This window comes from Schistocerca serialis, chromosome 2 (genome assembly GCF_023864345.2).
Source record: "Schistocerca serialis cubense isolate TAMUIC-IGC-003099 chromosome 2, iqSchSeri2.2, whole genome shotgun sequence".
NCBI lineage: Eukaryota > Metazoa > Arthropoda > Insecta > Orthoptera > Acrididae > Schistocerca > Schistocerca serialis.
This window is the reverse complement of record NC_064639.1, coordinates 420,432,820-420,444,875: the sequence shown is the minus strand read 5'-3', so window position 1 is coordinate 420,444,875 and position 12,056 is coordinate 420,432,820.

Here is a 12,056-nt window from a genome sequence, read left to right as displayed (position 1 = left end):
TTCAGGTTTTCTGGTTACTTATGACTTCTTATTTGACAGACAGGAAAATTTTTCACACGAACTTTTTGATAATCTTCTGCATATGACCTCAACGTTGATTTACGTGTCTTTCACTTTTGTGGACTAATAATCATGCAACCTATTGATATACTGCTGTGTTATAACTAATAAAAAAAAGATTTATATTGTACTTAGTACTACTTAACCACATACTGACAATGGAAACACTAAACCTGTAGAAACTGTACTTGAGTTTTTGCTTGAGTTATCGGTTTTTAACTTTTTACAGACTTACTAAATGTTGTACACCGTCGACAAGCAAAATTCGTACAGTGGACTGGATTCTAGGGATGTCGCATTTTACTCCTGTGAATGCCTGACCAGGCGTTCTGGGTTATACATTGGCACACTAGACGTACGAAAACACCTTTCTGTCACTGCTGGTGCCTCTGGACCAAGAAAAGTGTACAAAATCGCCCTCTTGGGTCAAGAATGCAGCAGCTTGTAGTATCAGTTCTGGGCCGCGACATCGGACAAGCAACAATTGATTGACGGGCAACTGCAGGGCACATAATGGCAGCGAAGACCATCACGAATCGTACGCTGCAATCTAATCTACGAAGAAGGGTTACCCTCGTCAGACTGCCTCCAAACTCACAGACACTCTCCACTCCATAGTGCTTCCGCACACGATAAATTCGCGAAAGCAACTGGAAAGACGAATAGCACACCGTCACAACAGTGACGAGAGCACATACTGTCTTTGGTTTCAGTGAAGGTCGTTTGAAAATTCGACGTCGATAGATGGGCTACAGTGCAAGCATGTACGTTACTAATTTAATTCAGGACAACGAAAACCGTTAAGCACCCATGTTATCCATAACCACAACATCGACTTTGTGTACAGCAGCAGCGGCCCCACACGGGTACCTCTGCCCATCACACGTGACATAGCACCGAGATTAACATGACCGCCGCAACACTGTCTTTGGACACTCGAACGAAGAAGAAAAGTGTTCGCCTGAAGAGAAGTGTTGGCCTGACGAATCGCAGTACGCGCTAGTATACGACGATGACATGGTGCGAGATGTCGAAAACTGAATATAGCATTTCATTCCACAGTTTTCTGAAGGAAAATGCTTATTTAATACTCTAATCCTATTACATCATTAAGTACTTAGATTAAAGTGGTGTGCAGCACATGGTCATTATAATATGTTTTGTATCTAGTTAGTGCTGTGTAAATAACTGAGTCTATAAAAACGATTTCAGCATACATTAAGCCATGGTACTACAGGTCACTGACTGCTACTTTTCACATTAAGTCACAAATTACCTGAAACACCTAGCTCCCGTAATAAGTGAACTGGGGTTCCTTAATCTGTCTAGTTTTACGCCAGACAGGGTATATCGAACTACAAATTTGGGACAAATAGCACTGAAGTCTAAAAGCTCATCAGTTACTTATTTCGTTACCTATTTCGTTCTATAAATTTTGATGAGCAATGTATATAATACATCATATACCTGCTAAATGAAACGTATAAAGGATCATTTAAAAAGGATATTGTGATAAAATCTAAAAACTTTTTCCCTCTATCCGTCTGTCAACGTATTCAGAAAGTAACTGCGCAACAACTGTAGCCTGGAAACGGGGGAAAAAAAATGGTTCAAATGGCTCTGAGCACTATGGGACTTAACATCTATGGTCATCAGTCCCCTAGAACTTAGAACTACTTAAACCTAACTAACCTAAGGACAGCACACAACACCCAGCCATCACGAGGCAGAGAAAATCCCTGACCCCGCCGGGAATCGAACCCGGGAACCCGGGTGTGGAAAGCGAGAACGCTACCGCACGACCACGAGATGCGGGCAACGGGGAAACGCTGAAAGTGCGAAGCGTCAGAATGTAAATAAACAAGAAAAAATCATGGTATATTCTCATTATAAATTGTTTTATTCGAAGCAATCCATCGTAATAGTTTGACATCATTTGCAACGTCTGGCAGAAAAACTGTTGCAAAAGTGTAATAGGTTTAGTTTTAAAAAAGTATAAAAATGAAAATTTAGGTAATGCTGTAAGTGGCATGATTCACTTCTAAGGAATCACTATATGTGCACATCACCACCTCACTTATTTCTGAGCTGTAACAAAGAATACAGTATTGACATGATTGACATAACTACAAGTAAACCTTCACCTCATGAAAATTTTTCAGCACTTGATATGCTGGGCAATTGAGCGCAAGGGATGTTTCCCAGGATTGGAAGGTTACGGTGTTTGAACACAAAAATTGCACGGTACTTTGCTTTATTTCATTATTTTGCGCAGTTAAATTCTACTGATTTCAACGTGAGGAGGTTTCTTCTGCCTGCTAAATGCGGCTTTCCTTTAATTCTTTGTTTTAATTGTGCCTTTCGTTCACATCATATAGCACTAGACGCAAAACATTCACTTCCCAAAAAGCTGGAATGAAGTAAAATGTACTATTCTCGTAGCTTGTAGGAAAAAGTGAGAAACAGGTTATAAAATGTTTACCACAGCGGTTAAAGGCGTTCGGCGAGTTCAGCGTTCACCGTGTAGCGAAAAAAGGAACCTACACACTGCTGAATGTAGTGCAGGTGCGGAGGCGGACAAAAATATGGAAACTTCAGAATCACAACACATTAACATGCCTAATACGGTGGCACTCGAAACAGCTTTCAGCCGTCTCGGAATGGATAAAAACAGGTCCTGCATGGCTTGCAAGGTTCAAATGGCTCTGAGCACTATGCGACTTAACTTCTGAGGTCATCAGTCGCCTAGAACGTAGAACTACTTAAACCTAACTAACCTAAGGACATCACACACATCCATGCCCGAGGCAGGATTCGAACCTGCGACCGTAGCAGTCGCTCGGTTCCAGACGGTAGCGCCTAGAACCGCACGGCCACTCCGGCCAGCGGCTTGTAAGGGTGGTTACAATTGAAATGCAGCTACTCGCAGAGGTCCATTGTGGGCTGTAACTGTCGTATGCCAACGAAACTTGGCAGGCACGCCAGTGCGTTAATGAGGAGCCCGTTTACTCTGGAAGAAAATAATTTCCACTTTTAGCTCTAAGGAGCAAACTTGCGCTGTGAATGCAGTGAAGATGTATGGAAATGTTTCCATATCTAATGGATAGGAACAGGACGTGGGCAGAAAAGCTCAAACAAGTGAGAAAGGCAGAACATTGGTTTTGTTATTAACTGCAGCTTACACACTTTATTGATATGAGCACTGGAGACGCCGACGAAAGCTAAAACCGTAAATTGACGTGATAAATAATTGCTCGCAGCCGTTCCGGTGGAATCTGAGCAATATGTTCCTTTATATTGGCCTTCAGAACACTTAGAGACAGAACGTGTCCCTGGTAAATATGTTCTTTTTGATATACAGAAGTCGCATGGTTTCAGATGAGGTGATCTTGTAGACCATACATCTAGAAAACTCTGGAATAACACGTTGGTAATAGGTTGCATTAAACATCTTTCACTAGGCGAACGATATGGGATGTTGCCCCATCTTGCATGAAAACAAGTGTCCATACAGCTGCGCTCCCCAAATCAGGAACCACAAGCTGTAGGAGTAGGTCCCGATAACCTGCAGACCTCATGGTGCACCTGACAGTCTCTCGGTGTGCATTTTCTTCAAAGAAGAACGGACCGAGAATAAAGGTGCTTGTGAATCCACAACACACAGTCACATACAGCGAGTGCGGTAGTCCTTCATGCAGAACACGCGGTTTAGCAGTACCCCACATTCGGTCGTTCTGTGTATTCACCGCACCTTGTAGTGTAAAATGCGCCTCGTCATTCCACAGAATATTGCCTGGCTACATGTCATCAACGTCAGTCTGTGCCGGAAACCGAAGAGCAAATTCAGAACATTGCTGCGGATCAAGAAGTTTCATTTGCTGCACCGTCTCGACCTTATACTGGTATCCGTATAATATAGACTACAAAACTTCCCGTATTGTTTGCTTCGAGTCTCGTGACAACGCACGGGCACTACCACAAGCCGGGACGAGTGCTGCACGGTCAGTTACAGCAGCAGAAACCTCTTCAGTAACTTTCACCGGGACAGGACGCCTCCCTCTTCCAGGTGCCACACAAAGTTCACCGGTGTTTCTCCTTTAAAGCGGTTAATGACATCGGGCTTCTCCTCAGAAATTTCACTCGACGATACTCTTTCAATGCAGCACTGTAATTGCTCCCGTTCACGTAAAACAGTTTCTCTAACAGCACAGGTTCTCTTTCCTCGATAGGCATACTGTTCACTCACATTAAGGATTCTCAAATGATAGCGTGGTAGTCATAGAATCATCTACATCTCTGTCATTATTCTGCTATTCACAATAAAGTGCCTGGCAGAAGATTCAGTGAAACACTTCCAAGTTGTCTCTCTAACGTTCCACTCGCGAACGGCCCGCGGGAAAAACGAGCACTTAATCTTTTCTGTGCGAGCTCTGATTTCTCTTATTTTATCGCGATGATCAGTTCTCCCTATGTAGGTGGGTGCCAACAGAATGTTTTTGCAATCGGAGGAGAAAACTGGTGATCGAAATTTTATGAGAAGAACCCGTCGACACGAAAACTGCCTTTGTTTTAATGATTGCCACTCGAATTGACGTATCATTTCTGTGACACAGTCTCCCCTATTTCGCGATAATACGAAACGAGGTGCCCTTCTTTGAACTTTTTCGATGTCAGCCTTCAGTCCCACCTGATGCGGATCCCACACCGCGCAACAATACTCCAGAATAGGGCGGACAAGTGTGGTGTAAGCAGTCTCTTTAGTAGATCTCTTGCACCTTCTAAGTGTTTTGTAAGTGAGCCGTAGTCTTTGGTTTGCTCTACCCACAACATTATCTATGTGATCGTTCCAATTTAGGTTATTTGTAATTGTAGTTCCTAAGTATTTAGTTGAATTTACAGCCTTCAGATTTGTGTGACATATCACGTAATCGAAATTTAGTGGATTTCTTTTAGTACTCATGTGAATAACTTCACAATTTTCTGTAGTCTCGGTCAATTAGCGCTTTTCGCATCATACAGATTTCTTATCTAAATCATTTTGCAATTCGTTTTGGTCATCTCATGACTTTACAAGACGGTAAATGACAGCATCATATGCAAACAATGTAACAGTGTACAGCGCCAGTTTTGCACTTAGTGGTCAAAATTGGAACTAATTTCTTTCATCGTAAATTTATCCCGCAAAAAGCGGTAGCATATCTACTAAGTTTCGCTGCCATACGATAATTACAGCCCAGACTGTACTTCCGTGCGTAGCTGCATTTTAATTATAACTACCAGGTACCAATCTTCACACTGGACTCGCATTCGGGAGGACGACGGTTCAATCCCGCGTCTGGCCATCCTGACTTAGGTTTTCCGTGATTTCCCTAAATCACTCCAGGCAAATGCCGGGATGGTTCCTCTGAAAGGGCACGCCCGACTTCCCTCCCCATCCTTCCCTAATCCGATGAGACCGATGACCACGCTGTCTGGTCTCCTTCCCCAAAACAACCAACCAATCTTCCTGCAAAACAAGATGGTTACTTGATCTTACCACTAAGATGGGAGGGGGTAGCAATCATCGACCATTCTCTCCAAAGAAGACCACAAACACTCAGTTATCTTGAGGTCTGGTGCCGGTGGTGGCCGTGGAAGATTCGACAAATCAGTTTCGTGGTCATAAAACTAGAACGATGCGAGCCTTTTGAACAGGGTCCTGTCCTCTTGGAACACAGCATCACCATTTGGGAACCGAATTTGTACCATGCGATGGGCGTGATCAGCCAAAATGGCACCTCATCCGTGGTAGTAATGCGACCTTCCGGAGTAACCATGGGGTCCATGGAAAACCACGATATGTCTGCCCAAATCATTACCGAACAGTCGCTATGTTGCACTACTGGCAAATAAACCTGGCCGGAAATTGGAAACAGTTTGAAACAAGACTCACCCGACCAAATGACTTTCTGCTATTTCTCCATAGTACAGATTTTATGGCTTCGGCACCACATTTTTCCTGTTACAGGCATTTGCATCACTCATAAGTGGGTTTAGAATTCAAGCTCACTCTGCTGTTCCCAGCTAATGGAACTCCCTTCTGTTGTTTAGGTGGTGACAGGGTTCGTGCTTGCGACATTCAGTTCTGCAGCTACTTTTTCAGTTTTCGTCCTCTCATTTTTCGTCACAGTCCTCTTCAATGGCCGTCTGGCACGATCACTCAACACACACTTTCCTTTGCGTTGTGAGAGGATGATGTTTTTCTGCTTACCTTGTGTGCTGTGTACGTATCAAATGGCTCTGAGCACTATGGGACAACTTCTGAGGTCATCAGTCCCCTAGAACTCAGAACTACTTAAACCTAACTGACCTAAGGACAACACACACATCCATGCCCGAGGCAGGATCAGAACCTGCGACCGTAGCGGTCGCGCGGTTCGAATCTGTAGCGCCTAGAACCGCTCGGCCACTCCGGCCGGCGCTGTGTATGTATATCTTCGATAAGGTGCCTCTCGAAACACCAAATACTCCGGCTACCTTGGTTACAGAAGCGCCCACCATAAGACCACCAACAATTTGCCCAGTTTCGAATTCACTTAGCTCCGACATAATGCACTCAAAACTACAGCGAATACTGTTCTGACCACTACTGACACTTGCAACGATCAGAAGACATGTCACTGGAGCCGTTCGTGTTCAAATACAACAGCGCAACTTGCAGGATTGGCTAGCATCTGCATTTGTATTCATGAGCTTTGGCGGTAGCTTCCTTGCAAGGTATCGTTATCACTATTCATTTGATCTCTGACCAACATCTGGCCGTTGGAGCGCAGCGCCCTCTGGTGTGGCGGCTCCGGGCGTGGTGGCCACTTTGGTGAGCACTATAAGGTGAGGAACGAAGTAGTAACGAGCTTTCCGTGGGGCCCCTTTGCCGTGAAGTTCACTATTGGCGGGCGACCAATATTGGGGTCATGTTGCCCCATGTAAATTGTCGAGTACCGACGTGGCATGTGCTGTGGTTTATCAGGAGGGTGCCGAGCTGTCAAGGCAGTGTTCACTGTCATTTTGGTCTGTCTTCCTTCTGCTTGTTGGATATTGATGCCAGTGTCTCCATGGTATTCGAAGGGCAACGTGATTTAAAGATCTGGTAGACATTTTAAACTGATTAATTGACTGATATCTCATTATAATTTGTTTTATGTGTTAACCTTATTCGTGGTGCTTGTGAACCTTAAGCCAATGTAAAACGACGTGTTTCGGAAGAAAGTTTATTTTAAATATTGGCAGTGTGCGTTAGTACATGCGTTAAATTAGTGTTCACCTCCCCTTAATTCTTCTGATTTTGAAATCAGTTACCATGTATTATTAATTGTTCATGTCAGAATCTGTGTCTGTTTCGCTGTTTTATTGGCCCATTTATAATTTGCTTTTGTTTTTCTGGTTTCTTTGAAGGTAAAGCTAAAGGCCTATGCTGTCTAAGAATACGAAATGCGTCTGTTCTATTTAAGTGGCTCAGATAAATTTTAGTCTTTACCAGGAGGCATTTGTTTTCTCTGAACCGCTATGGACTAATCTGTGTACTGACGACCTTTGAATGTCATACGAGTGTGCTTGCAACTGCTTTAATGGTTCGCCAGAAATGAAAATTTTTCTGCTGTTACTTTCTTATTCCTGTAATTATTTTTGGTTAATTTGTTAAAAAGCAGTTAAGTTGTCATGGTTTATGATAAGAGCTCAAATTAATTAAAACTACCCTAAGAGTTATTTATCTGATGAACAGCTTGTGTTAGAATTGTGACTAATTAAAATTATTTGTGCTGCAGGAAACTGTCGCTAATAATCTCTTGTACTCCACTGCTGGCACGTGTTACCTAGGATCGGGCCTCACTTACACACGCCTCGTCGTATTACTTAGTTGGCTGTTTACGTCATTTGGAGTGCATACGCTTGGCAGCTCTCGCCGCTGTCTGTCTTTCGGGCTATTTCCTCCAACAGCGGGTACACTACTTAACGTCCCTGTTCAAGTTAAGTTTATACTTGGAATAATTCTGAATTTGTATCCGTTAACTTGTTGCCTTCACCTTAAGCAAATTTTGACGCGTGTTGGGACCACAAGATATACCTTAATCTGGAAAATGTGTTAAATCTTCAACTGACGTATTTTTCTGTGTTTAAAATTGTCTTACCTAGATATTGGTGTTAAACTGTTTTTCATTGTTTAAGTAAGGTATTAGTGTTTTTTAATCAGTCAGGTTTAAATTATATTTTATTCTCACCATTTTATAATTAAAGCATTTCTGATAATGTTGTTAGATTACGGTTTAGCCTTATTACATTCTGTGTCTTATGTAGGGAGAGTCTTGCCTTAAAGAATATTAAGTCATCTTGGGTTAAGTTTAATTTTAAATTTTCTGTAAATTACTTGACACTGAGTTTTAAATGAGTTCCTCATGCTAGGCCTTTTAATTAATTAAGAAAATAAAAAACTTAATTGGCTGTTATATGATTGAAACTGTTTAAAATAAATTTGTGCTCTATCAGTGAATGAAGTGTGTAAAATCCCAGCTGGTCAATCCTTCCCGGTTTTCCTTCATGGCTGAATGAAGAGATAGTAATTATCACCATTTCAGTTCAAGCATGCGTTTGTTGCGCTGTCTTCACATTTTTGTCTGTCACTAGATTTTGAAGTACAAGGAGCTTCTCTTGTATTTCCAACCTACCTTAAGTTATTAGCCATGGCACATTTAGCGTTTTGCAGACAAGAACTAAATATACAATTTTGGCACTTCCAGCGTTACCCACTCCCAATGTTCAATTATAAAATGCAATAAACGTTAGTGCATTGTTTAAAATTAATTAATTATATTCTGCCAGCAATGTTTCCAAAACTATTTAGTATATTGTGTTGTAAATATTAAGAAGAGTTATGTAAAAATGGTATCTCCAACACAAGCACTGCTAGGAAACTTCTATACTGTTGGTATCATAATAAAAATTATCAGAGGTTAATATGCTACCAGAAACTGTCATTATTACGAAAATACTAAGAGTAGTTTATGACCGTATGTGAATAGTGAGAGTTATTGATGTGTGGTACCATGCTTCTCATATATACTATGCTGGTTTTCAGTGGTTCCCTTTCTCCCCCAGCGCTAACTACACATGTTACCTATTTTACTGCAATGAACACGTGGTGTACTCCATTCTAAACTTTAAAGTAAGTATTTAATAGTATTATACGATTAAGTATTACACTTATATATTTGGCTTCAGTAATCTGTATGCTTTTATTGCCTATGCCAACGGCTTGCCATGTTAGTGACATCGGTTCCCACTCGATCACCGAAGATGACTAAAGTTGGGCTAGTACTTAGGTGGATGACCGTATGGGAAAACCCGAGCTTTAAAGCAGTGAAAGTCGCCCAAATACCGTCAAAGTGGAAGACTTGCACCAGAGCGTCGCGCCCCACGACATTATTATTTTATATTATTTCACTTCATGCATCCTTACTAGGAGGAACAATAGGACGGCAGCCAATTTATATATATAACCAGCAACAAATAACCCAACGTCTGTATTTTCGTCTCCGATTTATTTCATAGGTAACCGGTTTCGCCATTCCATAATGCCATCATCAGTCCCTCTGTGGTAAGGTAGTGGGTGAGCTTACATTAGCAACAAAATATCATGCTAATGAGGACCATTATCTACAGCAGCGTGTGTAACATTGCTATACACTCGTAAACAGTCTGAACTCAAATTACGTAAAAACTGAGCTCAGATTGTTTACGAGTTTATAGTTGTGTTAGGTACACTGTCATGATACTGGTTCGCTTTTGCATGATATTTTGTTGCCAGTACAAGCTCAGCCACTATGCTACCGCAGAGGGCCTGTCGATGGCGTAATGGAATTCCGAAACCGGTTGTCTTTGGAATAATTCAGACCAAAATACCGCTGTTGGTTTATTTACTGTTGATTATATCATATATTATTCATGGGTTACAAAAAGATGTCATACTTTGTATCATAATAAAGATTTTAGTAACTTTTTGAAGTACACATAAAAATTTTCATGTCGTATTCAGAATCATTATTCACCTAGCTGTTTCTACTCATAATGTTTGCTGTACGTATTTCCAAGTTTATACTTTTTGTGATGTTCCATGTCATTATAATTACAAAATGGTAAATAAACGTACTCTTACTCCCACTCCTGCCCCTCTTCCGCTCTACCTCCTCCTACATCTTCCTAATCATTCTACTGCTACTATTAGTGTTACTGTAGTGATCTTCAGTCCGAAAACTGGTTTGTTGCAGCTCTACGTGCTACTCTATTCTTGTGCAAGCCCCATCATCTCCGAATAGCTACTGCAACATACATTCTTCTGAATAACTAACAGGCATACATAGTCTGAAACTTCCGGCAGTTCACATTAAACACAGGCGTGTGCAGGGATGCCAACCGCATTTTGCTCCAACACATCACTGGCACGAAATCAAGGGAGTTCCGGAATTTTTTTGAACAGACCTAATATGCCAGCATTTGATAGACAATCTGTAATTGGGTTCAAAAAAGCCAATTGGAGTAATCGGCGAATTTGGTAGGAGCAATGCCGCTATTTGACGATTTTGGTAGGAATGGGTGGACCGTGGGTGAAGACAGCGTCAAGGAGAAAGAGAGTCGACCTGGAGAGACGCCAAAAAGAGAGGACCGTGCAATCGTAAGACAGGCACTCAGAGCTCCTGATTCATCATTATCGTCGAGCCGACGTGCAACTGATGCGTCAGTGAGCACAAATATCATTAACAGGCGTCTCACAGAAAGGGGGCTAAGCTCATGGCGCCCCTTGCGCCGACTACCATTGACCTCTGTACACCAACAAGCCTATCTGCTGTGGTGTTGGGAACATTCGGCCTGGAATCTCATTGACTGGAGTAGAACTGTCTTCAGCGATGAGTCCTGCTTCGAAATGATCCCCGATGATCAGCGAAGACGTGCCTGGAGACGCTCTGGACAGCGGTGAGATATCAACCTGAATGTCGCCCATCATACGGCCCGACAACCAGGAGTGATGGTCAGGGGTGCCACTTCATTTCGTAGCAGGATCTCTTTGGTTATCACCCATGGCATTTTCACAGCGCAGAGGTACGTCGACGATATTCTACGCCCATTTAGTTGCCCTTCGTGCGAAGCTATCTTGAGCTTTCATTTCAGCAATATAATGAGGCCCGCACACGGCGGGAGTTTCTACTGCTTATCTTCGTGCTTGACAAATTCGACCTTTGCCAGCAAGGTCGCTGAATATCTCTCCAATTGAGAATATTTAGAGCATTATGGGCAGGGCCCTCCATCTCCTCCAACCAGCTCGGAACTCTGACGATCTAATGCACCAACTGCACAGAATCTGGCACGATATTCTTCAGGAGGACACCCAACAACTCTGTCAATCAATGTCAAGCCGAATAATTGTTTGCGTAAGGACCAGAGGGGGACCGATGATTTACTGACATGCTCAATTTGTGAGTCTCTTTCTCTTGGATGAATCATCCAATTTTTCTGAAACTGTAATCACTTGTTTGTCTGCATATGTACATCACATCTCGCTTTACCGATTTCCGTCCCTTCATATGACACCTTCGTGGTGCGTCCTTCTTTCAGAGTATTTATGCAGAGGTGATGAGGACTTCACAGCACAGCTTGGCTTGGGGTGCTGCATCAAACCATATTTAGGGCAGAATACCGCAACAACAAAAATTTAGCGTATGTCGACTAGATGATACCTGTCTGTGACACAAAGACCATTTCAGATTGGATCAATAGGTCCTTGCGACATCTATTCCCAAATGTGCCGTTTGCAAAATGCTTCTGACGGAAGAATCATCTCAGTCTGTGCTTTTGTGGGGAAAAGGCGGCACTGTAACCTGCAGCATTATACACGTTCTGTTACTGCAACCACTGTATCTATTAATCAACAGATCTTTCTGGGTAGGCTGGTCAACTACAGCTCACTGAGC